Genomic DNA, 26792 nt, shown 5'->3' with positions numbered 1-26792 from the left:
GCTCTCTCAGACTATGATGCAGAAAAATTGAAAAATATCAAACTAGAAGATGATCTAAAAGCAGCTCAGGATATCATTTAGGCACTTCAAGAGAATCTTACTATTGCAAGAAATAAGAGAAGAGAACTTTGTGAAAAGATGCAAAATGAGAATGATGAAAATGAATCACTTAATGATATGTTAAGTAGGCTAAAACTGGAGAACATAACTACAAAGAATGAGATGTAGGATATGACTATGAGATTTTGTAAAGAGATTGAAGATAGGAAGAAGAATGAAGAAGAATTGACCAAAAGACTAAGTGATGCAGCAAATGAGAACACAAGACTTAGCTATGAAAATGATCTATTAAAGACAGATCTGATGCACACTCAGAATGACTCCAATGAACTGATGAGATAGAAAGAAGTCTTAGAAAGAGAACTAGAAACTGCAAATCAACATAAAGAGAAATTCAAGAAAAGCTCAGAGGAACTTGGCACCTTACTGAAGAATAAAAAATGTAAAGGTGACACTTCTGGAATTGGCTTTGAAGTTGGTGAAAGCTCTGGTACTGCATACACATAGGATCACAGTAAACTGGTAAGGCAACCTAATGCTTATAAATTCAATGGAAAATGCTTTAACTATAATAAGTATGGTCATAGAGAAAATGAATGTAGATCTAGAAATTATCAGAATATCAACACACCCACCAGTCAATGTTCTAAATGCAACAAAGTTGGTCACAATTCTAAGAATTGCAGAATGAATGTGAGATGTTATGTTTGTGGAAGATTTGGACATTTATCTAACCAATGCAGAACACAAACCGACATAGGTTATGGGAAAGCTATTCAAAAGAATAATGTAACTTGTTATGCATATAACAAGATTGGGCATATTGCAAAATTCTGTAGAAGTAAAGGATCATTGGTAGACAACAAAAGTTCTAGCTTGAAAGGTAAAGAAAAAGTTGAAGAGGTTAAGCAAGAATTCTCAAAACAATGGATTAGAAAAGCTAATCTAAATATTAGAAATACACCTCCACCAGTAGAACCAGTCAATACTTCACCAGTAGGACAGAGTGATGTTTCACTAGTAGGATAGAGTGATACTCCACTGACAGGAAGTTCTTCATCGAATTAAAGAAATTTTCCTTGAGGGTTTGGCAATCTAATGACACGTGCTATTATTCCCTTGGTTAGAGATGAGAGGTTGGAAATTACTTTATTACTGGTAGACAATATTAAGTGAATACTTAATCGACATGCATTTAATGTGGTAGATGGCAAATTAACACTATAAATTTGAGGTTTTGGCTCCATTTCATTTCACCGAGATTTCAAACCTATGAAGAGCGCGAAGATTCCGAGCTAAGGCATTTCGAGCAAGAGGCAAGAACACTTCAAGCAATCATCCATCCTAAAGGCAGAAAAGGGTATTTTATCATGGTATCCACCTCTACACTTGAATATATAGAAAACCCTACTATTGTCGAAGTTGTAAAAAGACCTAGGCTTGTATTTCAATTAGTTCCCAAGGTAGCAAAGAAAGATGATACTTTAGGTGTTTTTTCTCAAATTCCTAAGGGAGTTGTTTATGCTGAAGACCCCAGAATTTTCATTCACTACAACATTGAGGAACTAGGAGATGAAGAGATTAAAACCATGTTTAAATCTATCATATGTGATGAATCCGGTAATGTAAAAGATGAACATAAGATCATTGAAACCCTAGGATTTACAGAGATCCTTAGCATTCCCGAATTCCCCAAGGATGTGATTAGGATAGTCTTAAGCAGGGTACATGGTGAATTTTTTTGGTTAGATGCAATTCACAAAATCACCAAGGAAGTTGTGAAAGTTGTCACAGGGTTACCGACCACTGGTAAAAGGATTGACAAGACTAAAAAGGTTTCCAATGACCTAGTTATGAACCTAACTGGTGCCACATCTGATAAAAGGTCCTTAAGAGTCAATGATGTAAAAGATACTAATGTAAGATTTATCAGCATGATATTAGGATATAAGGCAACTCATGCAAGCAGACTCAATTCAGTGTCAAGTCTATGCATTAAGAGTGCTTATGACATGGTCACAGATAATGCAAAGATTGATGTATGTGAGTGGTTGAAGGATGAATTAATTGACAACTTAGGCAAGATTAAAAAGGACAAGAAAGGAACTTTCATGTTTGGAAATCTGCTAGTATGTCTGATGCTACATATAACCAAATAAGTTCCCGGTATAGGCTAAAAAGAACCTGGATATGATATACCGGTAGGTAAATACCTAACTGAACTATTCAATAATATGGGATAAGATAAGGAAAACAATATCCATGATTTCTTTCAAGCACTGAAGGCTAAAATGAAGAAAAGAATCAGATTATCACAAAAGATTGTTGACAAATATAAGGATGAAATATGTTTTGTAATAAAAAAGGATGAGATCTGGATGGAAGCAGTCATCCCTAGGACAATCTGGGTAATAGAGATGGGCTATGAAACAGATGATCATATAATTGAAACATATGCTAAAGCACTTCTAGAAGCCCCTAAAGAACCTAAGGAAGAAGTATTTGGTAGTGCAGAAACCATTGAAAGCCAAATAAAATCCCATAAAAGAGTAAAAAAGGTTGAGGCAGTTGTGAGAAGAGGTTCTAGGCAAGCAAAGGAAATCAAGAAAAAAGTAATGAAACAAACCGGTATAACAAAGGATGAGTTAGCAGCTCCACAACTTGAAACTCACCTATCACCGGTAGGCACATCTTTAGAGAATGACATGCCTACAACTTTCAAGAGAGTTGTAAGGAAAAGAGATCCCTCACTGGAAACCACACCCTCACCTAGGAGGATAAGACAAAAACAACTAGCAGTGAGATCTCCGGTAAGAAAGGCTACACCAAAGAAGAAGAAAATGACACCCAAGAAGAAGAAGAGGACAAATAAGGACTTGGCCCCTCTTGACATACTGTTGAATGAAATTACAGAGGAAGGGAAATTGAAGAATATAGAGAAACTGTATGACACTTTGACAACAGATGAAAAAGAACAAGTAGAAAATAGTGTTATATTACATATGGATATGTATAAGAAATTTCTAATGGAAGTAGTAGATGAAGTACCAGATGAACTATTTAAGAGATTGGAAGCAAGAAGACAAGCAGTAATAGAACTTGACAAGAAAATAAAGGTAGAAAAGCTACTTGTTGTATACCTGATGAATTCACCCAAAGAAATTGATGACTTAATTGTTGAAGCCAACTGGTCAGTATTTTATACTACACACCGGCACATTGCTTTAATGGTTGGAAGAGTTAATGAGGTGACTGAGGAGACAGAAAATGCATGGAAAATTTTCCTAGTGGAAAAAGAAAAACAAGAAGAATACATGAGCCACAAACCTATAAAGGTATATCAAAAGGAAAGCGACAAGGGTAAAGGTAAAGTTGGTGGACCACCTAGTATCAAAGTTAAAGACAACTTACCCCCACCTCCTTTGATTACTCCACTTGTAACAACAATAGCTACAAAAGACCAACCGACAGTTGAAAGTATGGATGTAGAGGATGTTAATCCTAATCCTGAAGTCTTATATATAGTGGATGTTGATACTCAAAAGATCAACATTGTGGTAGACAAAGATACAACTGATAAGACTGACATGGCTAGCAAGCCTCCAGTAGATGAACAAACTGAAAACATATAGGAGAAACCGGTAGATGACAAAGAGAAACGGGTAGAAACTTAGACTTAGACTGAGTCAATGCAACAATCAGAGAAACAAACAGAGCAAAAGGCTCCGGAATAGGAACAACAATAGGAACAGGTTCATAAGGAAATAGTGCCACCAACAACTGGAGAAGCACACAAACCATTGCTTAAAGAAATGCAAACACAAACAGACCTACTAGAGGTCACAACAGGCTTGGTTACTTCCACCGGTGGTACTCTGAATGTAGGTTCCTCATCATTAGGATACAAATCAACTAATGTGACTGAAGTACTCTTAGATTCAATTAAAAGGATAATAGATTGCAGCTCACAAGCTTATAAGGCAATAGATGACACCCTACCAATTTTGAAGGTAATTGCTCCTAACTGTAATATAGACAATAAAGATTCTTTAGGACAACTTGATACCTTGTGTAAATATATCACAGAGAACATTGAGAAAATAAAGGAAGAGACATTGAAGGATAAATTGGAAATTGAAAAACAAAGATTCTTTGATGAGTAGATAAAGAAGTGTACCAGAGATTTTGACACACTTCTACCAGAACTTTGTAACTTATTGAAAGAGTACAAAACTCTGCACAAAGACACCTGTAAGACAAAATTTTTGACTGTAGATATAGATAAGAAAATAAGCAAGGTACAAGATGAAATCAATAAACTTGCTGATAATTTTGTTAACTCACCTGATACATTATTAGTTTTTGAGGGGAAGATAACAAATTTTGAGGAAGAATTACTTAAATTAGAAAGAGAAAAGGAGAGGATAGTGAATAAGGCAAAGCATTTGAGATTAAAACTGAGTCCAAGATTGGAGTATCTACCATCATTGCAGAAGGAAATATCTGAGGCACTGATAGAGGGACAAAAAACATGGGTAGAGCATTTGCAGCATCTCACTGGTACAGTTAAAAGAACAGAGACAATAATAAGAGATAGTAAAAAATTTATGGAGAGTATAAACTTGATTTTGGCGGATCTATTTCAAATTGTAACTACCTAGTTACAAGGTTGAAACTATAAACTCTACTGACATCTTGACAACCTTTGTCATTGATGTCAAAGGGGGAGTAGTGGTATGAGAAAATTCAAATATCACAGGAATCATATGCTCAGGGGGAGCACACATTTTTGGTAATATTTTTGGACTTCACATTTTTGGATACACTTTTGAAATTTCTCATGAGTGTTGCCATCAATGCCAAAGGGGGAGATTGTTGGCATATGCACACTCCAATGAGACATTGTATGTGATTGAAGGTTTTGTCATTGATGGCAACCTTACAATCCTATGGCACCGGCAAGGCATTGCACCGACAAGGCACTACACTGGCAAGGCATTACACCGGCATCAGCAGAACACACTCTACACCAACACTCAGGACATAGGTACCGACACAGAGAAAGGAAGCATATCGGCACAGAGGCCGACAAGATTTTTGATATATTATATTTTGTTTATTATTTGGAAAAATTTGTAAGCTGACTTGATATCATTGTAAAATGACTCTTATATATAAAAGAGATCATTTTAGACATTTTGTAAGTAAGTGATGTAAGCAAAAAAAGTAAGGAGAAAAGATTAAGCAGACCTATTATGTGAAATATAGGTTAAGGAGTATATGTAAAGAACAGAGCAGGAACTGGTACTGAATCTGGCATTGAAGATGCTATTGTAAAATAGTACAAGTTATTGGATTTGTATAATCCACATTGTAAGTCAGTGAGACTTCCCATTTGAGCAGTGAGCTCTAGGCAGTTGGCCTTCCTACATGTGCAGGCCCCTATTGTAAGTAATATTATCTTATTAGCCAGTAAGTGAATATTGTGGGTCACAAATCCCACCGAGGTTTTTCCCACATCGTGTTTCCTCATTAAATCATTGTGTTATGGTGTGATTTTCATGTGGTTTCTTTCATTTCTATTTATTGCATTATTTCTTGCATACCAATACACTATTACAATATGTTCTGCATGTTTTAAGTTGAGAAATTCTAATTATCGGTTAGACACTGATTCACCCCCCCTCTCAGTATCTATGAGTTTCCTAACATTGGGTACCTGATCAGGCCTTATTATCAGGACCCATCTTTCTTTCTTTTAGTAGTTGTTCTAGGTTTTAGCTTCTCCCTAAGTCTAGCTTAAAGGGGGGTGTTAGAGTATTTGGGTATTTACTTGATTAATTAAACATTTGTTTAATTATTTAAGTTCACTTTATCTCTTTTACACTTAAGCTAGCTTTAGGTGCATAATAATTAATTCTTTTATTAATTATTATGTGCAAACCTAGGTTTTCCCTTTTAGGGCTTCTTGACCTATTAAAGGTTAAGTTCTTTCTTTTCTTTGTAACAAGAAGGAGGATTATTACATTACATTTTGTGAATATTGAGCTCTCTCTTTTTGAGCATATTTTCTATGTATTTCTTTCTTCTATAATTTGCTTCCTTGCTTCTCCTTGTAATAGGTTTTTTAGCTTGCAAAGATCATTTGGGCTCTTGTGGTGTTGTATTTTCTCAACTCCAACAAACACTTTGGTTTGAAGTGTTTCCTAAACCTCTTCTTTCACATTTGTACCTCCAAATTTGCAGTGCCCTATCATAAGGAAAAGTGTGGACATCATACCTAGATGTATAGAGCCTCGAGCAATTTTCCAAATTTTTGTCTAGTTTGTTTCTTAGCTTTGATTTTAGGAACCCCAAAGCACTGAAAAATATCTCATCTTCCACTGAACCCAATATCATGGTAAGACATAAATCAACAAGCTTCAAATATTTTGGCATTGAATCACACAACAATTCGCTATCAGCTATATATTTCCAAAGCCTTGTTATTGATCCCTCTTCGTGGGGGTTCTCCAGTCTTCCATATTGTTCCCTCATAGTGTATGCAAAATGAGATGATTTCTCTCTAAGATGAGTTTCATCTAATATTCCATTTATAGTTACTCCATTCAGTTCTCTAAATATGCAAAATTATTTTATCAAAGTCAGTAGATTACTTTGAAAATCAGTTGTACTATTGAGGCTCCAATATTGAGGAAACACAATAGACATAGCTTCGAGTAGGTTGTCAGGAGGGAATCTGCTTCTAATTTGTGAGGAAAGATCATAGGAAAATTTCTTCATTGAAGTAGTTACAAGCTTAACAATCTTGTCAAAATCTTCCCTTGTAACTCTTGCTAGTTGCTTCTTGGGGCACTTTTCTGGTTCCTCGGGGTCGACTGTGGCATAGAAGTGCATTGGTATCTCAACTACCCATACATTGGTACATACCTCCCCATTTGCACCATTTTATAAAAATTTATCAGGATTGTTCAAATCTATGAGTGTCTGCCACTTAACAAATTTTTCATCATATAGTGTTGGTTGATTTTGATAGAGATTGTCGAGGGTCATGCATGTCATCTTACGTAGCATAGCATATTCTACAATATGTAGAGATCTTTGTTGGGAAGCCTTCATAATATTCCTCATTTCCTCTAGCATGGGTAAAAGAGTTGCTAAAGTTAAGAGTGTCTCTAGATTACTTAACCTTCGAAGAAGGTTAGGAAATTTCGGTTGCTCTGATTTGTCGCAAGTTGTGTGAAATAGTCCAATCAAGGATGGATATTTTGAAAAAACTCGATGCACTAGACCATCCAAATAGATCTATTTGGTATCATTATCCTTCAGAAGCTTTTTCCCATCAACTATTTCATCAACAAAGTTTTGAAATTACATAAATCTCTTGGGACTTTCACAAAAGTGTGAGTAGATCTCTTTGATTAAAATCTCAATTTTTTTCATAGAAGCATACTTGATCACAATTCCAAAAGCTAGATTCATTCTATGAACCATGTAGTGAATTGTAGTAATGTACGATGCAAATGAAGTTTTGATGTTTGTACAAAGATTGTTCTTGTGACCTTGCATTACTGAAGCTTCATCTGCTCCAACACACGCCAATTTTTTGGCAACCGTCATGTCATCCATACCTCTATATTCAATTAAACTTCTCTTTACTAGTTGAAATAAATTTTCCGCTATCACACTCTCCTTCATTTTTGTAACAGATAGTAGATGAGGTTGGTGGGCATGATTCTATATAGTATAAACATGCATGCATACCCATGAAGTATTGTCTACTTCTGTAACTTTGTCTAAAGAAAATGCAATAAACTTTGACTCTTATTTTTTCTTTTACATCTTCTTTTTTAACCTCAGCAAGACAACCTGCCCATTCCCATCCACTATTTACTGACCAGTGACTATTAGGATAGTTAGGAACTTTCAAAAAGTGTAATAAACCACTAATTGATGGGAAATCTGTCATAGCATGCCATCTATTCAAAATATAAAAAACAATGCTTAACTGAACAACTTTTCCTAGTTCTATTTGCATTGCTTTTCCAAAACTAGCTTCAATAGAACCTTTAACTTCAGCAGGCTTCATCTATATTTTCTGATGAAAATAATACTCTTTGACATTCCTCACATTCTTACATTCCTCCTTTGTTTTCCATCCTATCACTAATTTTTCAACTTCGTCTATCATTTGTTTTTCATACTCTACCCATATGATTTTCTATGGTGTCAAATTTTAGCTGCAACCTAATTTCCTTGTTATGTTTCCAAGTGCAAATTTTACACCTACATTCTATTGGAGGCTCGCCTTCAATTAGATTCTCCACTAGTTCAATGAATGGATACTTTGATGCCTAATTAATTTGAAAACTCCTCACTGACATATCCCACTCCTGATCCTTTTTTGATTGTGGTTGATCCTTTTTTGATCTGCCTTTTCTTTTCCCCTTTCATGCATTATCATCAATGGCATTATCACCCAAGTTGATTATATCATTCTAGCTAACTTGGGCATCTACCAGATAATCTTCTTCAAGATCATCCTAATCTGAGATATTAGGTTCACCGTCATCTTCAACATACAGTGTAGTTTATGAATTTTGTACTTGTACTTGTGATGATGTACCTTCCTGATTTTCACCATAATCTTTTCCAAAGCCAAAGTACGAAGACAACATTCTGCATTTTGTTGGCCTCTCATGGTCTTCCCCACATTCAAGTTTCCTACCCTTCTTCATGTTCAAAATCTCCAACAAAATAAAGGCTGCCAAATAAATATTAATTTGTTGAAGAAGAAATAATTGACTATAAAGTATAATATATGTTTCATTGGCCCTACGACCTACAATCTAGATGTCTGAGGTCTGAATCACCTGACTAGCCACTTGGCACTAATGGGTCCCCAATGAATAAGAATGAACTCAATAGTGCAAACATATATATATATAAATTCAGAATAATATTATAACACTTCTAAAATATGATCACTCACCTTTAGGTCACTAGTAGTTGCCAATGCAGTCAACAACAATGATTTTTCTTGGTCTGAAACTTCACTATTAATTTGAATTCAAAGCCTAGAACCCGCCAAATTGTGTAGAGATAGATATGATATTTGAATGTATATATACCAATCCTTATATGGTGAATTCCATGGTAATTTTATATGGTATACAAATATTTGGTGAATCTCGCATAACTATAACACAATATGTAATTTTTTAGGTGATTATGGGTTGTCCAAATAACTGGCAAATACAATATAGTTTGAAAAAGTTGGGGTGAATGGAAACACATGTCGGGAAAATGTCAGGTGAATTGGGTCCTCCTAGATAACAAATCTTCATATGCCTATAGGCAAATTATGGTCATCTATTAAGGCAACCTCAGAGAGTGTAGGCAAAAAAAATTAAATTTACCGTGTGTCCACCATATATTGTATTGGTGAAATCCTCGCATAGAAACATTTAATTACATAAAAAACATGGTGATTGGGCCATGAATTTGACAAAAAATGATAATGTTCTCGTGACATGGCCACCCTCAATCGGTACAAAATATTTTCCATTTCCCAAGTCGCCGACGTGAAAAATTTGTCATTGGTGAATATTCACCACTAAAGTAATCTCTGGTGGTAACATAGACAAGGTCATGAACTATCAGAAAAAATGCCTTAAAGAAATGTGGTCTCATGGTGATGGAATGCCATGACAATCAAATTACTATGGATTGCCATGGCATTCCATCACCATGAGAACACATTTCTTTGAGACATTTTTTCAAATAGTTCATTGCCTTGTATTTAGTTGTATGTATCTGATTCTAATCAGTAAATAAGTTACTTTTACCTACCCCTAATTGTGTATTGTGTAGTGTGATGAAATGATTGATTTTTTATAGTCCTGAAGAATACTCTTTACCATTCATTTTGGTATTTGTATAAAATATGATGACTGTATATTGTAACAAGAAATAAATCTATCCATGTTGTCTACTATGTAATTTTTAGAATACATATCATGTGACTTATGTAAATTTGATTATGATTGACCTTCATATAAGATGTAAGCTAACATAAGATAGATGAATTACATATCTAGGAACCTAAACCCCTTTGATGAGGAATTTGCACAGTCTATATAAAGGCAAGGCGACAATTCTTCTCATAGATTGACAGGTATAAGTCAATACACTCTATAGAAACCATTTATTATTTGCTTGCTTTCTCTTTACACCCATCTTGGAGTGGTTTAATAATAAGCTAGGTTTTAGCAATTATATTTTGTGAAAACTATGATCTTTTTCTCACCTAAACCACCTTGACATCCACATGGTATAGATCATTCCACTTTCTTGGCCCTCCTATATGCTTTAAGTGACAAGGAAGACCATTTTTTTGAGTTTTTGAAACTCCAAAATTACTAGGAAAACAAACTTGCTCAGTTTTTGAAACCTCCACATTAACAACAACTCTAATACAATTATCATCACTTGAGGCCTCAATTGGCCTTATTCTAATTTAAATCTCAATATAAACTTTAGGGCTGACTTCTTCATCAACACTACCCTTAATGATGAATTTGGGGAAAAAGCACGAGTCATTCTTATCAATCCATGCAATGGACTTTTGACAACCTGCCCTCAAATCTATTTGCAACATTTGCAAAAAATCAACAAGATATGGTGAACCATCTATTACAAATTGTTGTCATCTCTCTCCATGGAATCCTAAAATTTATTTCCTCTCACAATAACAATTGACCCTCTCCCAACTATCTCTCTCATTTGATGGAGTGCAGGTATCACCAAATAGGTATTTATCAGATGTGTCTTCATCGAGTGAGGTAAATACAAGAAGAGAAGAGGAAAGCAAGACATGTAGTAGGTCTAAAAGAGGGAGATCAATTGGAGGTCAAAATATTAGAAGAAAATTCCATAAACGCATGGAATTTTTTCTTGCTCAAGGGGGTCATGTTCTTATGATGATGAGAGTATAGGTGACATCTAGGTGCCCTTGAGGTACAAACATCTATAGAAACAATGGGTACCCAATGAACTTCCTCCAATAAACATTTATTTTTGTGTTAACGAGAGGATATATCGCATAACACCATTGTCATTACATGGTTTAGGCCTTTTTTTCCATGGATGACATAAAGGTTTGTTATAAAAAAGTTGTTGAATTGATGGAGTATGTCAGACCCTGTTACAATTACAAAAATTGGATGCAGTTGGTACAATATACATGAAGTATGCATAGGCATTCACTGTCAGCAAATTATATACAACTAAAAGACAATGATCAAAGTAAAAGAGTGGTTACGTACATTGATGGAAGGCCAAAAGAAATAGAGAATATTGCATGTTTAATAAACAGTACATGACCTGGGTCAACTAATAGGCAACCCAATTGCATATTTGAGGCATGTAAGGGAAACCGTGTATTCGTATGTGTGATAAAATCAATAAGTGTAGGGGAAGAGCTGCTAATCAATCACAATTTAAATCACATAGCTACAAACAAAGTTACTATCATGGGCTTGGTACATGCTATATACCATTTAAACCAACCTCCAATTAATGACTCCAATATACCATTTTATTATTGGTTTTTTGGTAAGTCTATTGGTTTCATTTTTCTAATGTTTTTTTATATTTAATTTTTGTCACAGCATGACATTGATCTGACACATAGCACAAATCGAGATGTAGCTTCAGGGACTTCTACCCAATAGGTAAACCTCATTATAATTGTACAAATTAGATACAAGCAAAATGTTATATTATTATGTTCTTTTCTTTAGGGTTTTGGATTAATTTTGATAATGTTACTAATATTCTTGTCACAGACAGATGTTTGGGGAAAGACACTTGCAATAGTTGAGAACATCGATACAAACGTGGGCTCACTATTATGTGATGATGACATTGCATATTCCACAAACCCTGCTGAAATGATAAGAAAGACACACAAAAAAATTAATAAAGAAATTCTTAAATTGTTATTCATAGTCCCTCAAACTGATGAGATAAAAGACAAGGTGAAGCAATTGACAGAGAGAGCACAAAACTTGCAAGTAAGCAGTCATGAAATATTTAATTATAACATAAGTTCATTCATGGTTTATATTTTATACTCTTTTGTCATGAACTAAAATATGTACATGTTGTTTTACAAGAATTTTAAGTCCTCATGAAGCTAGTGGCCATGATCAGGGTACTCCAAGTAGTTTAGGTGGTGACCATGTTCTGTGCACACCAACTCATATTTTTACATGTTCTTGTCCTTTCGCTAATGGGTTATTACTCATATATTTAATGTATTATTATTTAGGTGTTGTCCATGCTCATGTACATACACCACCTCATCCGACCCCATCATCCACACCTATATTGCCGACTGCAATGTCAAAAACATGTAGCATGCAGGCATCGAGTACTGCACCAACCTGTGTAGTAGGACATGTATTGGGGGGTGCAGAGGCCACTAGTGGTGATATTTTAGTAGCATTTCCTGGATCTTCCCATATTACTAGTATGGGAACATTTCTGGTCACATTTGTGGTGACCGATGATCTTGTTCCCATAAAGATAGAGAAGGTTCTAGCTACTTTAAAAGTATTGTTATATATAGTCCAATTGTAATTTACTTATTGATCACTCATTTTGGACTAATGATCCCATGATTTTTTTGTAGGCAATGATGTTTTTTATAAACATCTAAATGATATTACATTGGAGATCTTCAGGCCCACCATACGTATACGATGGAATTCCCAAAATCAACAATTTAAAGATGATCTCATAAACCATTTTACTGTGTTGTTCGGAAATGACTCATTCAACAAAAACAAGGTCCTTCAAAAAGCTGGCACATATCTAAAGTATATGAGGGACCAATGTAAGACACATTTAGAGAAGAACATAAAGTACGAGCATCCCCCATGATTCTAGAGAGGGAGTGGAAGGACTTGGTTTCAGATGGAAATGAGAAAGATGAAAAGAGAAAAGGACATACACCATCAGGTAAAGGAAGTTATGTGATACTATTAACAATTTAATTATGTACTAATTACTCTTTATATTTACATAATCTAACATATTTCAAACTTTTCATAGGCTACTCGACACATTGAAGGCAACTAAGGAAAGACTAGAAAAGCATGGGCAACATAAACTTGGCTCTAGTGGTTATATGAAAGTTGTCGCATGAATTGTAAGTATCAATAAATGAAATATCGCATCGAAATAATAAATTGCAAACATTTTTTTTAATCAAACAATAGAAGCAAAATTCATGATATTAAGGAAAAATGTAGGGCTCTAAATTCAATAGAGTACCCATAGAAGATGACATGAAAATTGACTTCTAGCAAGGCTATGGAGTCATGGTTGAACGTCTAAGAGAATTGAGTGACAAACACAAGATTCTGGTGCATCCGTCACACAGGTAAATAAGATAAATGAAAATTATTTAAAATTGAATACTTGAGAAATAATCTATTCGATGTTAATTTCTAACATAAAGTGACTATATTTATTTTAAATAAGCAAGCAATGATAAAAATACACATGGCATTGGAATGCAACCTACTAAGGGTGGAACACAACCTGCACATGATGAAGGTCGTGGTGTGAATCCCAGTACTGGAGGTATTCATGTGTTATACAATTTTTTTTATGTAATTATTAATACAATTAAACATCTTTAATTGAAATTTGGTGTAGTAATAAATGTAACCTTTTTTATTTTAATTTTAGAGCATGTAGAGCGTGGTGAACAAGTGGAGCATGATTAGGGTAGACAACATCAGGAATGTGATTTTCCCCCATCAAGTAAAGAAGACCACTGTTATTCCTTTAAATGAATTTAATTGCAATTGGTATATTGATTAATGTAACCTTTCATGTTTCAACTCCAGAGGATTTAGAGGGTGTTCAGCATGTTGAGGATGAGGCTAAACAAAATGATCAGGAAGATGATGTGGCCATATCAGGTAAAGAGAACCCCTGTATTGTTCTTTTAATTAATGAAATACGTAACAATAATAAAAAATCAAATGAATTTAACCCATTTCTTTGTTATTGCAGTGGACCCCCCTTTGCCTAGGCATGCTCGTTGTGAGTATAGGACTAGGCATACATTAAGATCACGAGCAGATGGCACAACAACTAAAGAGGGGGAAAATTATGAAGAAAATGATGCTCCACTTAGTCTTTACTTAGCTTCAAAAAAAAATTAAAAAAAAAAATTATTGTAATCGTATTATTTGTTAATGAATGAATTTTATGTGTTAATGAATGATATGTGTTAATAAATGTTGACAATTGTTATGTGTTAATGAATGCTAATGAATATTATGTGTTAATGAATGTTATGTGATAATGAATTAATATTATATTTTATTAATGGATGAAAGAATGAATGAATGTTATATGTTAACGAGGAATTTAGAGTGATGTTCGGAGGGGGGGGAGGGGCCAAATGAGATTCCACCTTCACGTAGTTTGCCCTGTTAAGTGGAGAATATTAAACTATTCTTGAAACAAAGAGAAGTTCAATAAGGTAACACACTTTTCAATATTTCATTATGCTCCACTGTTAATCTTATTGAATAATATGTATTGAATCTTAATTGCAGGGTCCACCAAAGCCAACACAAACAACAACACAAGAAGTTACTTAGTGGAGACCATCATAGGTAAGGTTATTGATTAAAATTTTGTTGTTTATATTCATATTTCTGATTACAAAAAATAGATTTTGTTGTTTATATTCATATTGCTCATTACATAGGCAAATATTCATTTAACTTTTTAAAAGGGTAGTCACCAAATACACCAAATAGTTGTATAAGTTTGAGATCAAAGATTAGCTAAGATCAAGATTTATCAATCTAAGATCCAACTATTGTGAGAAATTTAGTAAAAGTGGAAACCATTTTGAAGTGATCCATGACTTTAATTGTGAATGAGGCAAGGAGTTTTGATGCAGAGTCATAGGGAAACTTGGTAGAATACCCAATCCCAACACACATACACACTCTCCAAGGGACTTACACACTTTACCCTTCTCAAATGATTCAACAAGTAATTGGTTGACAACACATGCTTTCAATGCGACCTTCCTTCCTATAGCCCTAATTCCCAATAGGCTATACATACCCTTACAAAGGAAATACACCAACAATATGGCATAGAACCAAACCACCTATACACAATGCCTTCTTACATCCTATGAGACATGATTCAAGTAGTGGAAGTGATTCTTAAACTTCCTAATATCCTTGTTCTTCACAAATGCTTCACAATCCTACTAGCCCTAGGTTTTTTAGTTTTTTGGCAATAACTCACAATTCTCCCAAAATCTCAAGAAAACAATGATACTTAGATGGAGAGTTGTGTGTCTTCAAGGAAGCACACCTAGGGCATACTCATGGAGTATGGGTTTGCGAGAGTACACCGAGGAGGTGGAATTGATGTGTTAGAGTGGTGAATTTGAAAAAGATGAATCTCCAAGGGTCGGTGAGTGTTTGGGAGTATGTATGGTGTTAGTGCAGACCCAAGAGAAGTCATTGTGGCCCTTGGATGGCCAAGAAACTCACCATTCTATGACTATCCTAAAGTTGGGATGTGGTTGGCCGAGAGAGTTGTTTGACTGAGATTTTGTGAGTATGATGTATTAAATGGGTTTTATGATTGGTTTATGATTGGTAAAGGTGTGTGGATGTTTTGAGAAGCATTTGAATGTGTCTAGAGATCTTAGAATGAGGAAATGGCTCAGTTCCTTATGACCGTCCTAAATGTGTATGACTTTCATCGAAAGGCAAAATTGTAGTAGTAGGTCTTCTTGAGACTTTTGGATGGAAGGGAGGGTAAATAGTGGTGTTTTTAAAATATGGAGGAGTCTCCTTGATGGTGTTATGAAGACCCTTGGGTTGGTGTGTGCCTACTTGGTATTGGAAGTTATGTCTATAAGCAATTAGGAGTCGTTTAGGAGGTATCCTTGTGTGAATAGGATTTCGATGTTTGGTGTGAATTAGGAAGTGGAGAGCCTCATGTTGGCCTTGCAAAAGTTGAGTAAGCTTAAAATAATGTGTATTAATGGTTGGATGAGGGCTAGGAAGCATGAGTGCATTGTTGGGATGTGTAAACCTTGTGAGTACCTAGTGGTCTTGTGAGGGCTCTTGAAGTTTGGGAAGGGTAATCTCCTTGTTTGGAAAGGTGAGTTGGGAGAAAGATCTCCCTAATTGGCTGAGTTTGTTTGGGATAAAGATCAACTACACTCACACATCCTTCCACACATAACTTACCTTCTTCAACCCACAATCTTGTTCCACAACTCACAAACACCCTCAAATTTCACATTGTTACTCAACTAGGACTGCCCCTTAAATAAGACTCATTCTCTTCATCAAATACCAACTCACAATGTGTAAGAATTATCTCAAACAAATAAACAACCTATCCCAATTTTTTCCCACTCAGCGAACCCACTCTTTGCATCTTATTCATAAGATCTCAGTCCACTAATCTTTTAGGATAGTCATAGGCTCAATTTAGGACAGTCATATTAATAATGGTCAATCTGATCCACCAAGGACCGCAATGCCTTGGCAAGGGTCTGTACTAACTCCTCACACCCCTTACTACCTTCCTCCAACCTTCCAATTTCACCCTCACTCTTATATCCACCCAAACAATTCCAATCTTGATGTCTTTAGCAGTCTGAGACACAAAATTAGTCACTTTATAATTTGTATTCCTTCATGTTTTTTTTCTTAGATCTCTCCTATACTCTTGAGGCTCCTTCTTGAATATTTTGTTCATGGATACCTGAACTTTGATGATGAAAAATATTAGAGGAAGAATACATGAGGAGAAATGGGTCCTTTTAGGTCAACATGGAAGAGACCAAAAAGCATCAACGCTTTGCATCATTGCCAAAAGATAACATAAAAGCACATATACAACACAACGTGTATACAACATATAGAAAAATAAAGATACAAATACGATAATGCCACAAAATGATTAGTCTCTTTGTATCCTTGTGTCAATGGAGCATTAAGGGTCATCAAAAGAGAATCTAAAAAATAAAGGCACATCAAGAAACACATCATGAGGAATCACATTAAATAAAAGAAAATATACAAAAACAAAGGGATACTGCACCAACAAGCTAGTTTTACAAATTGTCTACCTCCCAATTTTTCTCATAATTATAAAGAGATGGAAAGAAAGATGCTAAAGAACCTACAACTAATACAATACAAGGAGGTATGTCTAGTTCCAAAAAAAGACCATTCCCTAAGGGAGGGTCATTATGTGTCACTAGTAGCTAAAGTTCACACTTTAGAAAACATCAAGGATAACTCAATATCATTTTCAACAATTTCAACTATGTTACTCAAATAATCATTGAAAATTATTATTATAGGTGGTTTAATAGAAGGAGGATATGAATCCCTTTAGAATTGACAACTTCAACTTTTGATGAGGTTGGGTAAGGTAAGAATCATCTCTAGGGATAGTGAAGGTAAGGAAGATTGAGGAGGTAGTGCCAAATAACCATTTACCTACTTAGGGAAAGATTCACTTCTTGCAACAAACTCACAAGCCTTAGCATGTCTCCATTGTTGTTCTCTTGCACTATAATTTTATTGGTTATGATTTGAAGATTTTGTAGAAGAATATTTGGTATCACTCAACATCAAGATGGTGTTGAGTGTATTCCTCATTGTCTTTTAAACGACATCTGAGGTAAAATTGTAGCATATACAATAGAAATTCTAGGAAGAGGGAGGATTCTCAGTTTGGGGTGTAATTCAATCATTACCTATGGGGCAATAAGAGTTACTTTTGTATCCACCAATGTCGAAGGGTCCATAGGGGTAGCAGTCAAAGTGGGTCCCATAGAACTACCTAAGGATAACTAAACTATTCTCTTGGATTTAAACTTTTGGCAGGAAAGGAACGAGGTGTCCACATGAGGTTGAATGAATTGAGGTTTTTGAGGCCAAAATTAGTCAAGTGTAAAGTTTCCATGTCTAAACAAGGGCTAGAACCCACTATGAAATATAGTTTACACTTGTCCTTGAACTGATAACTTCAACATTTTAATGGACTACATAGGCATTGCCTTAAAAAATGAGTTGACTTCACATGAAATTGGTCTAAGGTAGAAATAATGGTAAAAGGAACATCTAAGCTTTTAAATTCAACTTTAACTTGAGGGTGATGGAACCAATGGTGGGTCAAGTGAAACCATCATGCACCTTAATGAAGACTTCAGATTTATCATAATTGTCTTGATATAATGCATATGTGAAAAGATATTCTTGTGTATTCATATTAACCATACATAGTGGATCAATAAGCACCCTATATGTGGGTTTGTCATTAGTTATAGCAGTAATGTATATTTGTCCATTAGGTGTATGCTTTGAGTTACCACTTTGGGTAAAGGTGATATTAGGTTCAATCTCAAGTTTCAATCTATCTTGTTTAGGAACTGGTTCCATCATGTTCACTAGATACTATAATTTCTACATATGATGCAGACTAACTCTTGAGTGTCATCTCAGCCATATACATATGATGCAGATGAACTCTTGAGTGTCATCTCAGCCATTTCTAAGCTTCCAACCTATTACATATAATATAATATATATACGTGTGGGGGCACCATGCAAGCAACTTATTATAAGAACTCATGCAACAAATCATCGATAAATGTTAAATGCCATACTCTAATTTGTAATTCCTCTCTATCTTCCATAGAGGTTGAGATTAAGCAGCGTCTTTAATGGAGGTTTTTGATTAATTTTCTTTTATTTTGAGAGCCCTCCTTGCAAAGTAACCTCTGATCTAATCTTGATCATTATGAAGAAGATAATTTGGTAGATGACAGATCCCAACATTTTGAGTGCTTTATATCTATTTGAAACACTGTGGAAACCACATATTCACATGATATCTTGGGATAATAGGTATGTTGGTTGTCAAGTTCCCGACCCAACAAATCATTTTGGTATTGACCTTGTTAAATTATATGAATGTTACCCATATCAGAAGACCTGATAAAATCTTTTTTCTATTTATTGCATATAAATGGAGAGATTCCATAGTTTTCAAAGTGAAAAATTGATTACACAGGAAATTATGCTTTATAAGTTATGGATATTTTTCTTACTTTCAATGCCCAGTAGTGGAAATTGATGTAAGACATGGGATATTGCCACATAGGCTTTGGGATATCTATTGGAAGCTTGAAATATCTTGATACCAGCATGAAGATTCCCTATAAAGAAAGTTAAATTGAACTCTTTCAAATTGGTCTCAACTCTGTTTGAGAGTAAAAATTAATTCAAGTGAATATAAATGATGGACAATGTTCACAAAAGCTGGCTTGTCAAGAAGCATATAATCTTTGGTCCTAATTGTACATAGATTTTGGAACAACTTGGCACTTAATATGATTTGGATAAAACATATTTAGGAGGAACCTTAGATACTTACATAGACACTTGCAAAAAAATTATGATGCAATTCACTTTCGTCTTCTTGAGGATAGATCATTAAATCTAAAGGGTCATCTGATCTATCAATCTAATCATATGAATAAAAGCTTATCCTCGTTAAATCCTACAATGAATTATGAGACTCACATAATCACTAGATATTTGAGAAATCTTATCAAATCATAATCCATATTTTCAATACTTTATATTCCCTGATGGCAATTTTTATTTTTTTTAAATAACATATTCATTGGAATTCCGAAAGACATGCCCAGCATAGGCCCCAACGAGAGGGTTGTACTTGCGACAAAAAATTTCATTGCAGGTACAACACTCTCATCGAAGCTTCCTTGTATTTGTCATCGGAATTCCAATGAAAAAGGGCACTATGCTCCGATGGGAATATTGTACCTGCGATGAAAATTTTTGTCATAGGTACAACATTCCTGTTGGAACATAGTGCCCTTTTTCATCGACATTCCGACGAAAACCCCAGTGCATGGTTTGTTGGAGGTTTGGTGACTTCGTCAGAATTCTAACAAATTTGACTGCCACATTATGTGTCAACTTCTGACAAAGAAGGTGTCAAAATTTAAAAGAAAATTTGTCCATTGAATAACCCAACAAAATTTGAGTGATGGAAATTTTTCTGTCATCTCGTCGGATCTACAACATTAATTTGTCAGAATTATGATGAAAGTTCATTGGAAAATGACCCCAAATGTGTTAGTGATACGTGCATAGAATTGTCCTCATCCCCCAAAGAAAGGGAAACACCATGGAAGAAGGGAACACATGTGTCATTTGAGTCAACATGGAAGAGACCAAAAGAGATCTCAATGCTTTGCATCATCCTCAAATAGAAATCACTAGGTACAACAAATAGAAGAATAGGTGAAACAAATATAAGAATGTCACAAATTAGCAAAAGAGGACAGAGAGAATCTATGATGCTAATGAAGTTAATCAAGCATGTCATCCTCCCCCCAATCTTGCTGATCATTATTTTAGGAAGGTGGACAACACGCAAGAGGAATCACATCAAGCATAGTAGATGGAGCTATCACAAGTTCCAAACAAGGACCATGCTCTAATGATGGGTCACTTTGTTCATTACTAGGAGCTAGGATTAATGTTTTTGAAAATTTTACAAATAAATTATTCTCAACATCAACATATTCATATTCATCATCAAAAAATATTAGGAATTCATCATTAACAAGATTTTCACCTATTTCTTCATCAAGAATAATAAGAATAGGAGCTCTAAAAGGAATAGAACTTGAACCATCATTTTTTTAAAGAATTTTGCATCTTGGAGAATTAGGTTGAACATCTTCTTAAGGATTGTAATACCCTAAAAATGGTCATCTAAACCATAGGCCCCTAATCTCGACAACGTCACCAAGGTCCTAACCAAAGGCAATTAAATAAATCTTGAGCACACAATTAATTCTTTAATCATCGAATGTCACATGGCAAAATCAATCACTCAATATTAATTAAATATTTATTTAATTGATTAAATCATTCCAAGTAAATCATTTTAAACAATTATCTTATTTATTTTAATTAAATATCCTAGCATATTTAATTAAATAAATCAAATTGCCATAAATCTTCAAAAAAGGAAACAAATCAAGAAAGAGGAATTAATTCAATTAAATAAATCAATTGAGCACAAATCTTCAAAAATGGAAATAAATCAAAAAAAGGAATTCATTGACCAAAAAAGGAATTAATTGAGAAAAGAAATCAATTGGGAACAATCTTGAAAAAAACAAATTAAAAATTGATAAATAATCTCAAAGAAAGCAATTAAAACAATTGAATATCAAAATTGAATGAAATAGAGAATAAATCAGTTTTTTCCTGATTTTAATCTTAATTTTAGTTCAATTTCCTTTAAATCAATTTTTTCTTGATTTAATCTTAATTTTAGTTCAATTTCCTTTAAAATTGAGAAAAGCATCCAATCACATCAATTCACCTGGATTGTGCTTCCTCTTGGAAAATCTTGACCGCTCATCATCATTTGATCTCAACCGTTGGTTTCTTTCTGAATTTTCTATAAATTCAGGCTCATCTCTCATTCAAGAGAGGTTGGAGAATATATTGTTATTATACTATTTTTTCTCTAGACTCATTGATATATTGCATATTAATTATTTCATATTGATTAAATCATTTAGTTTAATATTGCAAAAGTCTTGTTAGATTAATCTTGCATCCATCTAGCTAACATCATGTTTGTATAGATAAAATCCTTCCTCTTGGTGTCGTCTAGTCACTGGTATTGCTTATAATTTAAGAGCAATCATATACTCACATCTTTTAGAAGGCAATGGGTTGATTTGTTATGGTTTATTATTCATTGATTATATCTAATTAACCATGAATGTAATGACTTAATTGAAGTGTTGTGCTTGCAGATCACAGGTCCACTTTTCACACACACAAGGATAAAATGGAATCATGTCAGCAGTTGGCATGTTAGGAGAAGAAATGGTTTGGGAAGTAACTTCCCGAGCTCTAGCATGACATCTCCATCAACATTCTCTTGCACAATAGTTTCATCTAGTTTTGGCTAAGGGTTGAGAATGTTTAGGATCATTAGGTATAGGCTTCATATCTTCTTATAGGGAAGAATGAATGGGTTGAGTTCTTTTAGGTTGGACAATAGGAAAGCTTGGTCGCTTCTCTCTATAAGATGGAGGAGGAACCACACCATATAAAGGAGGAATATGAGGTGTAGGAAGGAGACCGGGTCCATCATGAGGAGGAGGGATATGTATACCCTTAGGAGGAATAGATTGATGTTTAGGAGGAAGAGTTTTGCTACCTTTGGGAGGAAGAGTAGACTCATCCATGGGAGAAGGAATAGATTTTTCTTTAGGAAGAAGAATATCTCTTTTCTTAGGAGAAATGATACTCTTCTCTTTAGGAGAAGGAATAGGTTCCTCTTTGGGAAGAAGATTATTTCTTTCCTTATGAGGAAAAATAATCTTATCCTCAAAAAGGGGTATATGATGATAAAGAGGAATGCAAAGTATTGAATGTATTGGTTTACTCAAGAATAAAATCATTTCATTTTTCCCATTTTGATATGACCTAAAGAGAGCATCACTGATAGGTTGAAGAGGTTGGAATCATTCGGACCAAAAATAATCAAGACAAACATCTCCATGCCTCATTGTAGGTTAATATATGTTGTGATTAACAGTCATGATTTCTCCATTATGAGGAAATTCTAAAAACTTATGAACAGTATAAGCAATCGCTTTCATGGAAGAGAGCCAAGGATATCCCTACTTCACACAAAATTGAGCCAAGGAACATCTAAGCATTTAGTGCCAACATCAATAGGAAGTGTTATAGAACCAATAATAGGACAAGAGAAGCCATCAAAAACTTTAACTACCACATTAGTATCATCATATATCAATTGATGTAATTGCAAAGTATAAATAAATTCTTCAGTTATCACATTGATCATGCAAGAATGATCAATTAGCACTCCTCTAGCATGTATACCTTTGATTTTTTCACTTATGTATAATGGGCCATTGAGTGCTTTAATGGTCTCACTAGGATCAAATGTGATGCACAAGTCCTTAGGAGGTTCTTGTTTGTTTACAAGGTTTGACACATTATTAGATTCAAGGCCAACATCATCGGGATAGAAAGCAAGATGATTAGTCTCAATTACATTAATGGAATGGGATGGTAAAGGATCAGTGAAAATCTGAAAGTTTTGATTAGGAGGATCTATGGATTTGTTTCCTTTATCATTCACACCTACCACATATATGGTATTGTTATCAATCAATTCTTGAATCTTCTCAATGAAAAACACTTTTCACTATCATGACCAGGCTGATGATGGTATTGACATAAGTATTTAGCATCAAAGTAAGGTGAAGTTGTCTTAGATGGATCAATTAGTTTTATTTGGGGAAGTTTTAACACATTTCTTTGTATTAACTGAGACATAATGCTATGCAAAGATTCATTCAAAGGAGAATTATTTTTCTTTTAAAGTATTCAAACAAAGGAGGCACACCTGTAGTGGCTACCAATTGACTGTTGTTGTTGTTGTTGTCATTGAATTTGATGAATCCTTTGTTTGGTTTGAACTTCACAAATGGTTGTTGAGCACTATCACCCTTATCACTCAAATCCATGGAAGGAGATGATTGTTCCAATTGACTTATAGTCAATTGATAGTTGTGAAGTACTGCACACAATTGTGGAAAGGAAGTAAACTCAGTTAAGAGAAGTTTATCCCTAATATATTTTTGTAAATTAGAAATAAAAATCTTTTGAATATCTTGATCAGGCACAAGAAAAGAAATCTGAGAATATAAATTCTTATATCTACCAATAAAATCAGTCACTTTTTTTTTAACACCTTGTTTACAATGCATCAAATCAATCAAAGTAACTTTAGGACCAATGTTATTGTGAAATTGTTGAATAAAAGAATTAGCTAGTTGTTGAAAAGAAGTAATATAGTAAGGAGGAAAATAACAATACCATTGCAAAGCTCTATCCCTTAATTTTATAGTAAATAATTTCACTAATAATCTTTGATCATGAGCAAAGTCACCACACAAAGTTTCGAATGTTTTAACATGAGTTAATGGATCACCTTTTCCATTATAAAGTTCTAATTGAGGGACTTCTATATGTTAAGGAGGGATGAATCTAACAATGTCATTGGATAATGAGCTCGCTACATCAAATGTGGCACATTATACTTGGATTGATTCATAGAAGCTATTTTTTGTTGTAAGGAAGACACTATTTGGGCTAGACTATTGATTGTAGCTTCATTATTAGACAGGTTGGATTGAGAGGGAAGAGTAACATTTTTGAATGAAGGAAGAGGTTGAGAATAAGGAGGGGGGATATTATGATAAGTAGGTAATGGAGAGGGTTGGGCAACACATGGAAGAATCATAGGAGGAATGAAGGAATTATGATTGAAGGAGTTTTCCCATTGACTGGCATTTATAGGTGGTGAGTGTGAATGGGTAACAAGGGGAGCACTCATGGTATGAGAAATGAAAGAAGAGGTATTGCCTCAATGCCTAACATTTTTAGGTATGAGATTTTGTGTAGAGGTGGTCGTGATGTTTGATGTGAAGGTAGGAACACTAGTCATAGGAGTTGTCAAAGGAATGGAATGATTAACATGACTAGAAGGCTGTGTATAACCTAGTTTTTCAGCACAACTCTTCATAGGTGTGATATTAGAATCAACAATATGAGAAATACCATGCAAGATATCAATACCATGTTTATCACTTTGAATAATTATTTTTAATCCTTCAATCAATGGGAGAGCTTCACTTTCCAGATATTCTTGACTCATCCATTGTTGAAGATTGTCAAATTGATTGTCCATCTTTGCCAATTGGTCAATGGATACCCTATTTAGTGTCTCCTCATCATGAGAATTATCAAGAGGATAAACAAGAATATCTATAGGATTGGAAGAACCACCAATTTCATCATTGAAAAAGCTAGCCAAATTAGGTTCCATTTCCTCACTATTTAAACCTTGGGCAGCCTTAATTCTATAATTTCTTCTTATGAGGATACTATAAGTAGGACTAATAGTAGTAAAACTCAATCACTAAGGGAGGGAAATGTAATTCCCCTCCCTCATCAGACTCTATTTAACCTAGCTTGACTTTGGTTGAATTCTTCTATGGTTTATATGACTGGATGATACTCTCTAATGTTATGATTTTTATCATGGTTCTAGGATATGATGTTAGATAATATGATTAAGTACTGACCTTGGACTGACATATCGACTTTATGTATATATCTTATGTTTTTTTCTTGTATGGGTTCGAGTCTATATGGGGTGTGAAGGGATGATCTTCCATCACCCACTTTGAAGGGACATGGGATGTCATGACTCTCCTCCAACGATGTGCCTATATATGTTTGATTAATGTATGTGCACGTGCGATAATTTGTTTATGAAGCTGCAGGTACCAAGCATTGACTCCACCTGAATCTTCAGGTTTGAGTGTGCTCTATTACCCAATGGTAAAGTGGAAATTCAAAGTTATCATTCATGCCCTTTTGACGTGTCATCGTTCCTACAGAATGAGATCCTTGTCAGGTATCCCTTGTGGTTGTTGTCAGTCTGTGCTTTTTTGTTCGATCATGTTAGTTGTTGTCGTATTAGTCTCTCATGTTTGGCTTGTCACAGTTTGTTTTGATTAATTAGAAAAAAAAGGTTTTAAGGACCCAAAAATTTTTACAAAAAGATCAAAAGATAGTTCAGCAAATATCAACTAGACCAGCATAAAGACAACATACAAAAGATTGGCAAGATAGCCAGCAACCCAAATAGACATAAAAAAACTAGGAACAACAAAGCATAAAAAACTGGAAATAAAGACCTAGATAGCTAGCAACACCTACAGAGACTTAAGAAGTTTAGTAGCCTTGATGACCAATAGGTCATAATTCACCAAAGCAACTTTGAGCTCTTCGATTTCCTTGTTTGGCTTTTTGTCCCTCTTCTTGCCTCAGGTCCTCATTCTTGGTCCTTGCACACCTTCCACGCCCTCTGTGTTAGGTTCCTACTCTAGGGATCCCTTCTCATTCTCTAGCTTACTGGTTAGGATTTTAATGTTTTCAGTCGAGGCCTTCAGAATGTTATAACCTTGTTCAGTAATGCTTCTGAGATAGGTATCAATTTTGTTGAGTTTGTTTTCAGCATCCACCAATCTTTGGTCCCTAACAGTGTCAATGTTTTTTATTTCCTCCAGGGCCTTCTCCACTTGCTCAAACCTTGGATTGAAGGCATCCCTAATCTCTTCAGCTCTGGCAATAGTCTTTCCCAAATCATCAATATACTCAACCATGGATTTACCTTCACCGATGCTAATAGTCTCCAAAATTTGAACCCTATGACTCAGGTTCTTGTTTTCCTTGTGTATAGTTTAAAATTTATTTAATATTAAAGAAAATTAAATATTAAAGATTAATTAATTAATATAATTGAAAGATTGCACATTAAAATATCTAGTTAATTATCTTAGTTGAGTGTTTTAACCTAATCTATTGTTCAGTAAATAATTATTAATAGGGAAGTTAAATATTAATTTTGGATTTTATGGTGTTAAAGGAATATTGATTTTAAAAAGGAAATTAATAATTAAATTGTTTTCTAATTTAAAA

The sequence above is a fragment of the Cryptomeria japonica genome, chromosome 6 (assembly GCF_030272615.1).
Source record: "Cryptomeria japonica chromosome 6, Sugi_1.0, whole genome shotgun sequence".
Classification (NCBI taxonomy): domain Eukaryota; kingdom Viridiplantae; phylum Streptophyta; class Pinopsida; order Cupressales; family Cupressaceae; genus Cryptomeria; species Cryptomeria japonica.
The sequence above is the reverse complement of the archived record's forward strand: the minus strand, read 5'-3'. Positions refer to the sequence as shown.